The sequence below is a fragment of the Habropoda laboriosa genome, unplaced genomic scaffold (genome assembly GCF_001263275.1).
Source record: "Habropoda laboriosa isolate 0110345459 unplaced genomic scaffold, ASM126327v1 scaffold5, whole genome shotgun sequence".
NCBI classification, from domain to species: Eukaryota; Metazoa; Arthropoda; class Insecta; order Hymenoptera; family Apidae; genus Habropoda; species Habropoda laboriosa.
The window spans coordinates 4169144-4183439 of record NW_017100161.1 but is presented as its reverse complement, the minus strand read 5'-3'; the positions used below and the strand labels follow the sequence as shown (position 1 = coordinate 4183439).

The 14296-nt window shown below is 43.5% G+C and overlaps 1 non-coding gene across 1 annotated transcript; it reads right to left on the bottom strand.

Moving 5' to 3' along the window:
- Positions 1–8557: 8557 nt before the first annotated feature.
- Trnaa-agc lies at positions 8558–8630 on the bottom strand. Its single transcript has one exon. It is a non-coding gene; the product is annotated as a tRNA-Ala (tRNA).
- Between the last annotated feature and the right edge of the window lie 5666 nt (positions 8631–14296).

The window sequence follows — 14296 nt, the reverse complement described above, 5'->3', positions numbered from 1 at the left end:
TTTGTTTTTAACGATGTCGCCTGGACGGTGCTGGAAGTGAAATGTGTTTCCAACCGGGCTATGGAATCAGTCAGTTCCTCTTTCCTAGGATCATAAAGGACCGCCGTAGACCGGCTGCGTGATCCTTTCTCTCGAATCGTCGTCGGCTTTATTACTCGTGAGCCACGCAATTTTCGACGCAGCCTCGTCCTTCGAAGGGAACGCTTTATTATTCAGTTGACACATGGCCAGCAATCACATCTTGCACCCTTCCGCTGTCACGGCTGACTTCGTGACGAAGGGACTTAGCCTGAAGCTGCTTTATTTATCACTGCCTACGTGTATCGTAAAATGGATTCGTTAATGATCGTTTACCGAACGGTCGCCTCACACGGTAAAAGAAGCAAATCTTCTCTTTCTTTTTTTAGCGCTGTTCTCTGGCACAGTAATGGTAACTCGCAAGGGAGAATTCTGAGTTTTTGGACACTTTGCAGGATTGTAGAAGGACATCAAACGAAGGAATAGAAATTCTTTTTTAGTTCTTCTACAGTTTGGTTCTGTGGAGGCCTGAAAAGTCGCTCTAACAATTTTTTATGTACAATAAAACAAGGAAACACGTTAATCTTTGCTCCATGGAGAACGACGGACTCGTATGTGCGTTTGCGAAACACTATGAACGCAACTAATAAACTTACACATTTTTAAGCAATAAAGGTAGTTAGAGTGCCCATGAACTCGTGTACGTGTATTCGAGGGAAATGTAATTTTCACGTAATTTATGTGTTAATACTCCGTCCGCAAAAAGCAACAAACAAAATTGTGCAATACTTCCACCGACATTCTCCACAAATTTGCAAAAATTTAAAAAGAAGTTCTTTCCTCTTTCTATCTACTGATGATAGTTTAGCAGAGGGACGCTCCCTAGCCGAAACGATCGATCGGCTCTCCCCATGCGGTACGTTATACGATCGTAGGAAAATGAGCAGGGACGTGATACATTGTTTGACACAGTTTTATATCTCGCTCGTAAAAGCTGGCCTCCCGGTTCCTCCTCGATCCTCCGAAGATTGTGTCGCAGCAGCGAGGGATGGACGGACGGAGCAGGATATGTAACGCGGCGGAATTTTATGTCCGGCCTGGCGCAACTTTTTCGCCACCGTGGCACGCTTTTTCTCTCTTCTTTCCCGCGGCCACGGTTTATTTACTGCGGCATAAAAGTCGCCGCGCGGCTAAGGGTGGCGGCGCGTTCGATATTCGTCGAAAGGAGCCGGAAGGATCCTACTCGATTGCGCACCACGTGACACGGCGTAATTTCATAAATTTATTCGGAGACCGGCGAGGAGACGAGAGGAAAAAGGAACCCACCCTTCGATCACGTTCCGTGGGAAAGATTTCGTCGTCCTTGTCGAGATAACGGCGAGTGGAATAACGGAAACGGGGTTGCTTTTGTCGCCGCGTCCGCTGGAATTTCATGCGATCTGATATAAACGTGATAAGAGGGATCGTTCTAAAGTCGAACGCGAGATTCTCCGTGTGTCGGTCAGCGTGTATAAACGAGTAGATCGATAAGGAATGTATTAACGGAGAATTTTTAACGTTTCCTGGATGTAATCGTATTTTTAACCCTTTCTTTTAAAGGGACACGTTTGATTATCGACAAATTATTCGGTGATTCGATTAAGCCTCGCTTCAAGACTGGTATAGAGATTATTCTACGCGACAATGTGCTGTTTGCATCGACTCGAAAAACGAGGTAGATAATAGTACGTATACACTACCGTCCGTAAGTATTTGGACACCCTACGAAACGGAATAACTTTTTTAAAATTGGGCCATACGACTTGAGTTTTTTTGAGAAGTTAGTTGAACAAGTTTGTGGGAATCGCGAAGAAAATTGTTAAGGTCACGTTTTACAACTTTTTTATCTGGGCTCGTGATGAAAATTTAAAAAATAAGTTTTGCAGATCTGTGTCAATTGTACACACGCGGAAAATTTCATCTGAATCGGTGGATGGAGAAACAGGCATCGAAAGATGTAAGAATCTTCAGATTTATTAGTTATAGGCGCGAAATAGTGCGATTTTCACAATCTTTAACCGTTTGTAGCTCGTAACAACATTAACCGATTTCGATGAAATTTTCAGCACGTATATAATTCACGTAGATCTACAAAACGTATGTTTCAAATTTTTCATCACAAGCCTTCCCACAAACTGCAATCTTTTCCAAATTTTTTGTACGCGTCATCTAGTAAACTAATCTTTCTAACTTCTCAAGAAAACCTCAAGTCGTTTGGCCCAATTTGAAAAAAGTTATTTCGTTTTATAGGGTGTCCAAATACTTACGGACGGTAGTGTATATATTTCACGAATAGCGTTAAGTTGTCGCGTACGAAGTGCTTTTGTCTGGTATTGTTTCAACCTTTATTATTCGGGGTGACATTATTATCTGACGTTTCAGCTCTCTTCCAATTACATAACAATACCGCATTATAGACACACATAACGTGTTTGTTCTTTGAAATACGCTGTTCTCGCGCGGAGTATTTAAAGAGCAGAGAAAAGGAAAAAGAAAATATGTCACGTTGATTGCAAGCTGAGGAAAAAAATTCAACATTCCTGACAATTCGTCACTGAAAAACATTTAATCGGAGTAAATAAGTCTGTGACGAGTTTCTGTACTTGCGCGAGATTAAAAAAGAAAAAAAAACAGGAAAAAGAAAATAAAAGTCAGATCGAGGAGAGATAGAGAGCGACACGAATTTTCGGCGTAATCGGGGAAAATATCGCGACGGGGCTATTTGTCCAGTCGATATCGGGTGTTTACGAAATTTCCGATCGGTGTTTGCGTGGATGGAACGGGTGCCGATAGACGGAAGGCTGGGACACGTTGCAGATAATTTTTCGCCCGCGAAAAAGTGGGGTTATTTTATTTCTCTCTCTCTCTCTCTCTCTCTCTCTCTCTCTCTCCTCGGCTGATATATTTCGAGCGGAGAATTATTCGTGAATTTGTACGTCATCGACGTGTGTCTGGCTGGCTACCAAATGTGCCGCCGCTCCTACCTAGACGCGAGATCGATATTATTCTTTTTTTCGACAGTGTTAATCATCGGTCGATTATCGTTCGGTAAATAAATGCCCACCTTCTGAATGAAACGCGACAGCTTGTGCAAACAAGCCGCTTAAACGTTCCGTTCCCTCGCGGTATCTACGGCGGAAAAAGCTTTAATACGATACGCGACGAGAAATCTCGTTACTTAAGATCCGCCGCGCTGCTTAAGACCTCGGGAACCAGAGAGACGGAAAGTGTGAGAGAGAGAGATTACACGTCGATGAATTTCGGATAATCCGTAGGTGACTGTTTTCCTCGTTTAATATTCCTACTCGACGACCGTCGATACCCTTTCCACGCGGCACAATCGATAGATTAAGTTGTTGTGAAAGCGTGACCAGCTAAATCGACGCGATTACCAATCGAGGGTAGCTTTAATCTGCTTGTACTTCGGTCGAAGTTCAAGTGATCGTCGAAATAGGGTGTACGAGCTTTGCGAATTGACACTTGTAACTTTTTACGCGTACCGTGGTATAATTGGTCCAACTTGTGTTCATCTTCGAAGGTAGTTTAACGCTTCGATTGGCCAATATTTAGGGTTAACGTTTGAGTCCATATTCGTTCACAATTCTTAAGCAAATGTGTCTAATTTTCTTACTCTTCAAATGGGCCTTCTGAAAATTCAGAAAAATTCCGGGATACTGGTGAAAGTCTACTGTAAAAATAAAAATTTATTTCTAAGAAATGCAAGAGTGAAATTTCTCGGGTCACCAGAGACCCAGAGTGTCTAATTTTTCACGGTTCTAAGCCTTCAAAAAATTTCTGGGGTACCTATCAAACTCTCTCCTACGACAAAAGTAAAGATTCGCTTGGAAGAAATGCGAGAGTGAAATTTCTCGGGTCACCAGAGACCCAGACTGTCCACACAAGGTTAAGATGCGATAAATCGCTGTTGAAAGTGTCCCTTGGTGGCAAAATACTCACCGAGCGTCATTGTGTCGCGAAAACAGGCCTCGAAATCAGTGGAGAAAAACAGATGTTACGCAGATGTGTGGACGACAAGATCGACAAAAGCCTTCGGTCTCGTCAATAACACAGGGTTCACGGTCTCGTTTCTTTTTCTGGGATGTTCCGAACGCTTATCAGGTGTTACAACGAGCCGTGTTATCGGACGAAAGTGCAGCAATTAAATGGCTCGGGCAATATTCGGTAAACAGATTATTACTCGTGACGTGTACTGTGATTGTTGTCGCGGAAAATTATGCAAGACTGTTGGCTATTTCAGGCCGACCTTAAGCGGCGCGAAAAATCATTCGTAAGTGTTCGATTGTGTTTACCGAGCAGTCTCGAGCAAAACAATCAAGCACTTTTCAAAGTCGAGACCAGAGATAGGATCCAGATGTTGTTTTTCACTTCGAACCGTACACGCCGTGCCGATAATCACGATCTCTCGAGTAGTTTCTTCCTTCGATCTTTCGCCTCGATTCTCTTAATGGGTCTCGTAAATCTCTCTCTACAATCGACCTCTATGAGCGTACTCTATTTATTTTTTTCCTCTTCTTACTTTACGTCTTCTGTTTTTTATTGTGGCTGATTAACACGTCACCGGAGAAATATGTGCTCCGAGGAGAATTTTAAATGGAAAATATAAAAAATTCATGCTTGATATTTGAATAGATCGATATTTAACCCTTTCACTGCTTTCGGTGCCTACGGGCGCTTTGAAAATTTTCTCGCACTCATTTTCGCCTTCATTCGATCCTTAAATTTCCTTGAAATTCACTCCTTCGAGTAGCCTCACTTAAATTAATAATAAAAATTTTTTTTAATTTTTAAACGCCAAAACGAAAGATTCTACCGCAGCGAAAGGGTTCGGATGTGGCTATTCGAGCCCCAAATCCAAGAGCATTCTTTCACATATAATGGAAGTGAAAAACATGGGGAATAAAAAAGACGGAGAATTTTTGAAACCGAATTGGTGGAAATAAACGAGTGAAGTGTGCCGTAATCTTTATAGAAACACGTTTCTTTATCGTATCGAAAGTTGCACGAGGTGTCGCAACGTGACGGGCGAGATTCGTAAAGGAAGATCGACGAGGGAGTATCGTACGTTCGACCGATATCGTTTATTGTCTCCCGACCAATAACAGGATCGTGGATTTTCGTCTTCTATTATTGGTATTTCGTTGTCAATAGGCTCGTAGATAATACGCGCGGTCGTGTGTTCACCGGCCCCGATAATGTGCAGCCTGATGTTTTCGTGAAACGAAACGGACGATCGACTTACGCGTGTCGGGATGACACGGATATCTGCTCTTTATCAGCCGAGTGCATTGTTATTGCAAAATTCTACAGCGTGGAATCACGACTGCGGATCATACTTGGTAATATCAATGCTATGCGTTCTCCAATTTATACTGCATATCCACTTCTGTTCGTTCGATCGAGTGTCGTATTGTTCTATCGTTGTTCGACGAAATGTATAGCTGGAATAATAAAAATTATTCACTTGGAAATTTTAATTACGCGGTCAAAAAATATTCAGTCTCCTATAGTTATTATACAAAATTGTAGTTGGAATAATAGAATTTTTTCAACAAATTTTCACGTGGAAATTTTAATTCGAAGGTCGAAAGATTGGACTTAGTTTAAGATTTGAACAAATCACAAGAACATTCGATCGTTATTATTCGTCACAGTTATCACGCTTATCGATCTGAGCGATATCAGAGATACATGCAATCGATCAGTGAAGAAGGAAAGATTTAATCGACCTAGCTGACGTGCCGTTTACTCTTCCATTATTCTCCTGTACATATTCAAGTTTTCCACCTTCGCATCTTTGCTGGGAGAACGAACGCGTGTGTATTGTACACTTTCGATATGTCCTTTTCTCTTTTTCTCTCTTTTTTTTTCTTTTTTATCCACATTCCACGAGTTTAACGTAATCGGCAAAAGTGCTTTCGATAAAGTGCTCGAGCATTAAGTTGCGGACTGCTCGAAGGTCCCTTGCTCGTTGTATCCATTTTCCCTTTTAACCTTTCTGTCTAAATTACACCGCTGGTAGCCAGTAACAGCTGTAGCAACCGATTCTCAGAAGCAACCCCGAATATGGAGCAACGCGATACGGTTTTGCGTCACAGTGTTACTGCACGTAGCTGAGGAACGTCTGGTTGGACCGTGAAGAGCTTTGAAAATGATTCTCTAGTGTATAGTTGGTGGAAGAAATGTCAGGAGATTGTGAATTAAAGCGTTAAGCGTTTCGTCGCTGTTGGTGTGTATAGGCGCTTTGAACGTTTGGAGGTTTAGAGAATTTGGATGCGTAGAGAATTTGGAGGTTTAGAGAATTTGGAGGTTTAGAGATTTTGGAGATTTAGAGAATTTGGAGGTTTAGAGATTTTGTAAATTTAGAGAATTTGGAGGTTGGAGACTTTGGACATTTTGAGAATTTGGATGCTTAGAGAATTTGGATGCTTAGAGACTTTGGAGATTTAGAGAATTTGGATGCTTAGAGAATTTGGAGGTTGGAGACTTTGGAGATTTAGAGAATTTGGGGGTTTAGAGAATTTGGATGCTTAGAGACTTTGGAGATTTAGAGAATTTTGAGGTTTAGAGAATTTGGATGCTTAGAGAATTTGGAGGTTTAGAGAATTTGGATGCTTAGAGACTTTGGAAATTTAGAGAATTTGGATGCTTAGAGACTGGAGGTTTAGAGACTTTGGAGATTTAGAGAATTTTGAGGTTTAGAGAATTTGGAGATTTAGAGAATTTGGAGATTTAGAGAATTTGGATGCTTAGAGACTTTGGAGGTTTAGAGACTTTGGAGATTTAGAGAATTTTGAGGTTTAGAGAATTTGAAGATTTAGAGAATTTGGAGATTTAGAGACTTTGGAGGTTTAGAGACTTCGAAGATTTAGAGATTTGGAGATTTAGAGAATTCAGAGGTCTAAAAAATTTGAGAGCCATTAAATATATTTATTCAGCGTTAACCACTGACTAACAACAGTGAGAACGAAAATTTAAGACCACGAGGAAGTAGGAATAGATGATCTCTATCAACTATTATACTCTTAACAAGCACACTTCCATCTCAACTCAATAAAACAAATTGTACATCTTTCGATTAGACTTCACGCGACCGTGACTAAAATTTCTGGCCCTTATCTTCCCAGATTTCTATCGATCCGTCTATCGATATGCCCGCTCACGTAAACTTCGACGTCCGGTTCCCCCTCCCGTATTTCGTCGTCCGACTATATACATACGTACGCGTGTCGCTAAAGAAAATCTTTGTACCGCAGCTGTTTGGCATGATAATACTACCACACGACCAGAGAGCTACTTGTCACGGATCGATTCGTGACGACAAACAATAACGAATCATCGTATTTAGCTGTTTCCAACTTTGCTTCGACGTCGTTCGAAACACTACGATTATCACCGAGTTACGATAGGTTATCGTCCTTGTAGTAACGTCGAAATTCAGTCGATGATCTAATCTCTGCATTCCTTGCAACTATGTAGACATTCGTTTGGCTTTTCCGTCTAAACACAGCTCTAACTTTTCTCGTATGCAATTGTGCAAGGAGTGTAATTTACAACGACGGATAGATTATTTAACGCGAGGTTCCATTCTGTACGGTAGAATTTCTATTTATTGGTTGATTTTAAGAGTAGACAACGAGGGGCTGGAGGGAGGAATTGTTGCGTGTTCACGATGTAGTCACGGGTAGTTTGATTGTCGAGGCTCGTCAAATATATGGGAGGTTTTGATAGACGCGGGATTGGAGAACACGAAACGTTTGTCGATAGTGAAATGTGACCTTCGTCTGCGACAAATGTTCGATACGTCTGTCATTCTGCTCGGACATGTGCTCGGTTCGTGGAGTGGCGCACGCGTTCAAACATTCTACGCCTTTCTCTTGTTCACCGACGTCGGCTTTCAATTTGTAACTGTTGCGACTCGGTGTAACGCGAGTACACACTGCTACACACCTCTTTTCCTTTTTTATGGTTTAGTGTATCGTTCCATGGGTAATCTTTCTTTCAACGTGGAAAACGAAACGTTCTCTTCGAAATTCTTACGGTTACAGTGTCGTATTATGTCACTAATGTCTCCAAATTTTCAAACTATTTTCTGTTTCGAACTTAACACTGAATCTACAGTTTCCTCACATTTTTCAATTTAAACTGGGAAAATAGGGAAAATTTCAGTGAGAAATCCTGGATACTGTATGTAACATATGACGATACTTTCTTTTTTTGTCAAAGATAATGTAAATTATTATTTCAGTTTCGAGTTTAACGCTGAATCTATAATTTTCACAGCTTTCTATTTGAGCTGAGAAAATAGGTAAAATTTCAGTGAAAAATCCTGAGCTATCATACGTAATATACCTCGATACTCTTTTTTTTTTGTCGAAGATAATAACGTAATTTATTATTGAAAAATTGCGAGATTTGAGAAACACGATTGGATTATCGAGCAACGTCGGTTTCTTCGTAATTGAAAGAAAAAAAACCAACTTGGAGGCGCCGGGCATCGATCCCGGTACCTCTCGCATGCTAAGCGAGCGCTCTACCATCTGAGCTACGCCCCCCTTGATAAACACTACTCGAATTCCACGAAAGTTACGCAGCAGAGCTGTTGATACCGCGTCCTAATTTCTTCTAATCGATTTTTCACTGATTCGCCACTGCGTTAATTGACAGCCGGTTAATTACGAACCGACTGGATCCGATTAGACCCAAGAATCAGGCTATTGTCCATCGTGAAATTTCTATTATCGACGATCTCCGCTCTGTGTTAGTCATTGTTGAATCATCGTCCATGTGTGCCAGATCGTTGCACTTAACCACTTACTAAATCACAATGTTGCAACTTCATGCAGCCGTAATTATGAATCGAGAATCATTTCGCTGCTCTTCCAATCGTTCCAACGATTCGAAATTCTTTATTTCAATTCGACACGTATCACGCCGCGAGTGTATTGAAACTGTGGAAACAGATTTGAATCGTCGATAATCTTCGATCAAATCGAACAAGAATAACTTTCTTCGATTTTTTGTAAATGACGAGCAACCGCAAGTCCTCCGTTGTTTCGAAACCGTACACACAAGGATGCGTCATTAACGAAGGAATAAAGATGATCCGTTAGCGTTGCCACGCGCTTCGAAACCATAGCTCGTGCTACCCGATAACGCACCAGCCGAAGAAAAAGTCGGCTGACCTGAGTCATAAGTTCGGAACAAAGGTACTGGCAGTCTCTCTCTCTCTGTCTCTCTCTGTCGAAATATCTACACACAAATCCGCTGGTACACGTGTATTCTGAACCTTCGAAGAGTCCCATAAATCCCATTTTTATTGCTACACGTTTCTAGCCATTCGACGATAATTCTAAAACCTGAGAAACGTTCAGTTTACAAATTTCTATTCGAGGGTTCAGGAACCTCGCACGATCACCGAAGGAAGTCACCTAAGCAAAGGACCACGGTAGAAAAGTTGCATTGCGCAGTCTGCGAGATTGCAGTAACCTGGCACTCGCGATAGAGAGAGAGAAGAGCATTAATCGTCTCTCTGTCCCGTGTCCAGAGGCGAGGATTGCGCAGCCTGAAAGGGAGAAAGTGTCGGGCTATGGCGCGTCCGTAGCTTTTACGATCCTCCCGAATGGGTCTCGCGGAGTTCTCGCTCCGCGGAGCATCATTGTACACGGGCGACGAAGAAGGGAGAGAACAACGGCATAGAGGAGTCTTTTCCCTTTTCTGGATTTGCTCGTTGCTCCGGAAACAGTTCCTCTGGACGCCTTTTCGGGCTTCCGTCGACCTTACAATTTTCCTCCTCTTTACGACTCTCGCGTGTCTTCGGCACGTGCACGTCGATCATCCACGTTGACAATCCCCGAACGATGTTTGCCCGCTCGTTGCTTCCACGAGGAATTCGTGAGCTCCTTTATCTGCGATGGGGAGCACTGTGCAATGTTGCTTATCGCCGGTGACTCGTTCACTCGTGACTGGAAGGTGCATCGGTGTCCTTCGATCGCGTGATTCCTTATTGGCTCAGAGATAATGCAAATATCGTCTTCGTGAATTTTTTTGAAACGCACTTTTCGGATGCGCAGTGTGTTGTAATTTGTTTCATCGGTGTCCTTTGATCACGTGATTTCCTGTTGACTGAGAGATAATGCAAATATCGTGTTCGTGAATTTTTTCTCGGATGTATAACGTGCTCTAATTTTTGCTTTATCGGTTTCCTTCGATCACGTGATTTCCTGTTGGCTGAGAGATAATGCAAATTTTTTCAGAAACACTTTCCGTGTTATAATTTTTGCTTTATCGGCGTGATTCCTTGTCAGGTGAGAAATCGTTTAGATGTGTCGTCTTTAACCAGCATTTTTCGGATATACGGTGTTTTTCAATTGGGAAATAGAGTGATAAGCTCTTCTATTTCTTTGTATCGGTGGAAGATCGCTAGTTTTACTTCGATCACTCGATTTCTCGTTAGATGAGAGGTAGCTCAAATACCATCTCTGTAAACGTATTTTCGAAAGGCACTTTTTGGATACAGAGCTGGTGCTTTGGAAGCTGGTAGCTTCACTTCAACGCTTTCCTTCGATCACTCGATCTTACGTTAGGCGAAAGATATCTTGTGAATATCTTTTTAGAAGGAATTTTTGGGGTCCAAAGTTTCCGACAATTGGGACATGTATCAACAGGTTAGATCGACATTTTTATGTTGAGATAATGAGGCAGGTTCGATTGGATAACTGAACGAGGGGGTGACAAGAGTAGCAGAGGATAAGTCCACCGGTTATTTCGCAACCGGAGATGAACGCGACCCGTTAATCTACACCGGCAATTTGTTGCTCGTTACAATGGAACGATAGCTCGTAACGTTGCCGCTCGAACGTTTCATTGCCACGTAATACCTAGCGAACTCGAGGTGACTCATCGCCGCGAAAGGATTCTAAAGTGTTTTTGCATCGATGGCCTTGATTCCAGTTTACTTCACTGGTGCAGTTCGATGGAACAAAAAAAAAAAGAAACGAAGAAAGAAGATCGATTCGTGTCAGTTGATTAGAACCTGCCAATCAATCATTCCACTGTTTTCCAGCAAAATACTACATTACTCCTTACTACAGCTTTTTATGTCGTTGACGCAAAAGTTTCTTTCATTAACCCTTTGCGCTCTGAACATTTTTAATTGCGATCGACCGACAATTCCGGCACACTTTTGCAGCGAAACTTTCGAAACCCAAATATTTTATTTCTAAAAAAAAAAAAAAACAGAAAAATATAACACGAATTTTATGTTTCACAGTTCTTTGTGCTACGGTAGCTGCAAAAACGATCTCCTAATTTTCGGTCGAGATGCAAATTACGGTGCACATTACGCCGTAACGGTGCCACTGGAGCGCAAAGGGTTAGATAATAAGGGTGGCGATCGAGCAAGGGCGGTTTTCTCGATGATCGAGCTCCCGCAGTGACTCTGGTTAGACGGCATCTCGATGATTTCGCAGCTGACCGTTCGCTTGCATGGTCGGATAGAGAGCAGTTCTCTCCTCCGTTATAACGGCACAATGCGTGCGACCGGCTGAAAGCTACCGGCACAGCAGAACACGCTACACTGATAGAGAGGGAGAAAGAGAGAGAGAGAGAGATGCAGAGAGAACGTTGACGTGGTGGAAGAGTGTAGAAGGAGCGTGAGGCGGAGGGACAGCTAGGAAAAAGGCGGAAAAGCGAAGAAAGCAAGAACAAAACGAAGCCACCGAGAGTGTTGCACGAACGTGTACAGTAGAGGGAATAACGTATAGAAACAGGACAGAGAAACGCTGTACAGACAAAGACAGAACAAAGGGTTGAAGCTGTGAGAAAGAGAGAGAGAGAGAGAGAGATGGACAAGTGGTTAGGAGGGGAGGTATGGAAACGGAGAAAAAGCCACGCGAGAATATCGCGTTTTTTAGACGGATAGATGAAAGAGAGTACATGATAAGAGGAGGAGAGAGGTGGTTGTTGGAGGAAGGGAGACTGTACGTGTGAGAGAGAGAAGGAGGAAGAGAGGAAAACAGCTGTAGAGGGAAAGAAAGATAATTCCGAGTGAAAGAGGAAGAGAGAAAGAGAAGGAGCGAGTGGAGGTGGTGGAGGCGTTTGGAAGGGGATTTCCGAGCGACGGGGCCTATAATATCGTATGGCAGTGCCGTAACGAGAGGCGCTTTCCCGAGCGTTGACCTCTTCGCGCTTCCAATACTAACCTCGCCCAAATGCCCGCTCCCGGGAATACGAAATAATAGAAACTTGGGTTGCTGTGATCGCGCCGGCAACGGAGCACCGCCCGGAGTGAATCGTCGTACTTGGTGGGTAAACCGATTGACCGGAAGATCTCGAAACCGCGGTTGCGCTTCGAACACTGTGCCTCTCCTCCGCCCTCTTCGACGCTTACGCGGGCCTTCGACGGTTGTTTCCTTTCGACGGTGGACCTTTAAACGTGACTTATTCCGGGAACACGAACGTTTTCTTTCCTGCCAACGGGAAACGACGGTACCAGGGAAATCGTAACGCAGAATCGATACGATCGAGGCTGGAACAATGATAGCATTGTGATACGTTTCCCGGGCGAATTTCCCTTAAGAGGCTCCGCTAGCCTGACGTTAGAGTGTATCGATCGTGTGCCGGTGGTATTTCTCTGTTCAGAAAATCCCGTTCCACCGAGACTCACGCCGTCATCGATAATGCGGTTTCCAGGCGTTTCAACGTTTCGAGGGATCGATTAATTTCCTCTGTACGTAACGACGCGAAGTTTGTTTTGAAAAATTATCGTTCGTCTTTGAATTATGCCACACCGTGCGCTGCATCATCTGAATACGGCGGCTGTGCCGAGTGTTAAATTGCGTTCGATCGAATTGCCCGGTTATCGATCGTCATCGAAAACGTGACTAGACGCAATAGGCGTGATTGTGCTCGGCTAAGCGAGAGCTGACACGGTGCTTCTATTCTTACGGCGATGATGAGACACCGTACAAGTTAAACGCGAGGAGCTTTCTTTTTTCGTTTGACTCGCGTGAAAAATTCCGCGGAGCGCGAGCGCGCCGTGGGTTTCCTTGGTGAAAGACGGTTTCGTGGACGGTCGCTACAAAGGGCGGTCGGTATTTTGCGGAAATGAGAAAGGGGGAAGGCCCTTCCTCGTTTCCTTTCCGAGTCTTTATTTCACGTTGTCCTTGGAAGACAAAGGAACCTTAAAGGCCCTGAATGCCGGCTTCATCTTCTTCTCCTTTCTTTACTTACAAGCAGAGGGGTTTCATTGATCCGTACATTTACCACCGAACATTTATCACGATGAATATTCGCGAATCGTAGCGTTCCTCTCTCTTACGTATATACACCGATTGCGATAATGTTCTCCCCTCGGTGAAGAAGGAGGCTTCTCATTAACGCCGATAAACAAAGCGAGCAACGTTTTGCCTTCGAAGATTATACACTTTCCGATTACGCAAGGGGAGATTGCCAGTTGTAGTTTCGTCGAGAAAAAGAAGGAAAAGAAAAAAAATCCACGACAAAGAGTACCTATATACCTGGTAACGACAGAGCTAGAAGAGAGTATACGCGGAGATTTAAATCGCCCGGCAACCCGTAGTACACGTATACCCTTCCCGAGCTCCGTCTAGCAACAACACACGGTTCGTAAGCTTGTGATTTTGACTTTCTCTCGACTTCAGTTGGAATCGGCGAAAAGTCAAGGGAAGCACAGGACAAACCGGTGTGTATTCCTCGTTTACTTTTACCAGAACAGACCGCATAACACGTTACAGCTTGCATCGTGCTGATAATCAGATGGGATCGATATTTTTAGCACAGTTCGTACTCCTGTTGCTAAGGCATCAGCTGATCAAGCCGGCCGCCTGCGTGCGCCAGCCTCGTATCTATATCTTCCTACGCAAACATTCCCCGTCGATGCTCTTTCTCGTGTTTGTACGTCGTCTCAAGGGTGGACGGATCGCCGAGTTACATATTCATGAAACGTCGTAATGAATCACGAATTATCTGTAAGCAAAACCCTCGTTTTTTTCTACGGTTTATCAGAATTTCACGGAGACGATGGTGGCGCGGCACGCGCTGTTGCTACGGCACTGTCGACCAATAGCAGGCTCGAGGAACCGGCAAGTTCCCCCACCAGCTGTTCGCTCTCCCACCACGACCGCCCGATCAGATGATCACGTCTCAGCTAGGCTATCGAGGCATCAGTTATCGTCAGTTAGCAACCGGCTCTCTTTCC